General features: G+C 42.4%; 1 protein-coding gene across 8 annotated transcripts in view; it reads left to right on the top strand.

The window, feature by feature from the left end:
* The window catches only part of LOC135113156 (uncharacterized), a 123712-nt gene that overhangs the window by 15105 nt on the left and 106107 nt on the right, over nucleotides 1-2500 (top strand). The window lies entirely within an intron of this gene.

Consider the following 2500-nt stretch of genomic DNA (forward strand, 5'->3'; position numbering starts at 1 on the left):
GGAGGAAGAGGAGGAGGAGGAGGAGGAGTAAAGGAAGGAACTATGCCAATAATAAATGAGAAGGTAGTGCATGATAGGGGCAGGAAGAAGAAGAGGAGGAGGAGGAGGAAGAGGAGGCGTAAGAAAGGAATGAAGGAAGGAAATGAGTAGTCATAATAGGAACAGGAGGAGGAAGAAGAGGAGGAAGAGGAGGAGGAGGAGAGGGAGGAGGAGGAGGAACAAAAGACCATAGGGAAAGCTAAAACCAGATATTAAGTCAACACACACACACACACACACACACACACACACACACACACACACACACACACACACACACACACACACACACACACACACACACACACACACCTTTCATTCCTCTTAATCCATTACCTTCACCCACCACAAACCCTCCATTTCTTGCACCAGCAGCCTGACCACTGAGTCCGCCAATCACCGCCCTGAGATTTGATGTCTGGTTTAATTCTGTCACCTTATATCAAAACCTAATTGTGTCTATTTTGAAAGGAAGCTTGAATCCTTTACTTTGATTATTGAGTGAAGGATCTTGCCCTCGCCACCTTTGCTAGATTCATTAAACCACTTGAATCCCTCTATTGAATCTTTTATAATCATCATCTTTATATAAAACCATTCTCTTCAAATCAGACCTAAATCAAAGTTGAGTCAATCACTAACCACTATCACAAACCCAGTCGATCTTAACCACACCTCTTGTTATGTTCCTTATACCACTTGAATCCCTCTCCACATCCCTTCTGATCCACACGTTTAATCAGGAATCCTCACTTAGACTCGTGCTCTGAAACGTGCTGCTATTTTCAAAGGCCACAGAGATGATTAGCCAAGTCCTTAAGGGTGTTTCTCCTGTTAGCAAGGTAGAAATATTGTTAATCTGCCACTGTAACTGTGAAAACACCATTGAAACACTGTATCACTTCAACTCGCAGTGGAGATGTGGCGTAGAGGCGTTTCAAAATACATCTCTTACTCCTTATCTCTCATTCACTATCTATTTCTTATCTCCCCTTATCTTCTCTGTTCCTTATCTCTCATTTACGTGTTCTTTGCCTTTCAATCGCTCTGCCTCCTCTTCCTCACCCCTCAATCACTGTCTCTCCCTTGGCCCTCTATCACCTCCCATCACCTCGCCTTCACCGCATCATCTTTCCCCATCATCCTGAGTTCCTTGCAGTGGTGGGGGCGTCTTGGGGCTGTCTTGGATGTTGCAGGGGTGAGCGGCGCATTGGGGAGCTTGGTGGTGTGTGTTTTATAGGGTGGCTTGGGTAAGGAGGCGTGGAGACTTGTGTGTGTGTGTGTGTGTGTGTGTGTGTGTGTGTGTGTGTTTTGGGAAGATGTGTTAGTTATGTTGGTAGTGGTGGTGGTAGTTGTGGTGGTGGTGGTGGTGGTGGTGTTAGTAGTGGTAGTAGTAGTAGTAATAGTGTGTGTGTGTGTGTGTGTGTGTGTGTGTGTGTGTGTGTGTGTGTGTGTGTGTGTGTGTGTGTGTGAAGGATAAGTTACATAAACTCTGTCCCTTCCTCCTCCTCCTCCTCCTCCTCCTCCTCCTCCTCCTCCTCCTCCTCCTCCTCCTCCTCCTCCTCCTCCTCCCTCCTCCTCCCTCATTCCTTCCTCCACAACCGTTTCCTTGCCACTAAGATAATGATAAAAAGTCACAAAAGTAGAGGAAGAGAAGGAGGAGGAAGAGAAGGAGGAGGAGGAGGAGGAGGAAGAGGAGGAAAATGAGGAAATGAACAAAGACGATGAAAAATATGAATAAAAACGAAAGAAGAACCAGAAGGAGGAAGATGAATAAAAGAAGAAGTAGAAGAATGAGGAAGAGAAGTAGGAGGAAGAGAAGGAAGAGGAGGATGAAGTCAGCAAAGTAAAAGAAAAAGAAAAGAAGAGGGGAAACTGAAAGAGAGAGAGATGAGAGAAAGAAAAAAAAAACTACTAATTCTGTTTTCATGTTTATTATTTATTTATTTATTTTCATGTATTTTGTTCTACTTCCTTACTTCCTTCATTTCTTCACTCTTGTCTCTTATCCCTGTTTCTTCTTACGTGTGTTATTTCATGGTGACTCTTGTGTTACAGCAAAGTGTCCATAATAGGGAAAGGGGAAAGACAGTTTGATAAATTATTGAAACCTAAAAATAAAGGGGAAAAAAAGAAATCCTATCCTTTAAAACCTTCATTGTTAGATTATCATTTAGTATTAAAGCGATCCATAAAGAGAGGAGGAGGAGGAGGAGGAGGAGGAGGAGGAGGAGAGGGGAAAACATCAGGGTAGAGTGAAAAAAAAATACAGTATGAATATAGATGAGGAAGGAAAAAAAAAAGAGGAGGAAACAAAGGAAAATCAAACGGAGAACAAGGAAAAGAAGAGAAACCAAAGGAAAAACAAGGAAAAAATAAAAGAAGGAAAACAAAGAAAGGAAAAAAACAAGAGAAACTGATTGAAAATAAGAAAAGAAAACAATGGAAAAACAAGTGGAAA

The sequence above is a fragment of the Scylla paramamosain genome, chromosome 25 (assembly GCF_035594125.1).
Source record: "Scylla paramamosain isolate STU-SP2022 chromosome 25, ASM3559412v1, whole genome shotgun sequence".
In the NCBI taxonomy this organism is placed as follows: Eukaryota; Metazoa; Arthropoda; class Malacostraca; order Decapoda; family Portunidae; genus Scylla; species Scylla paramamosain.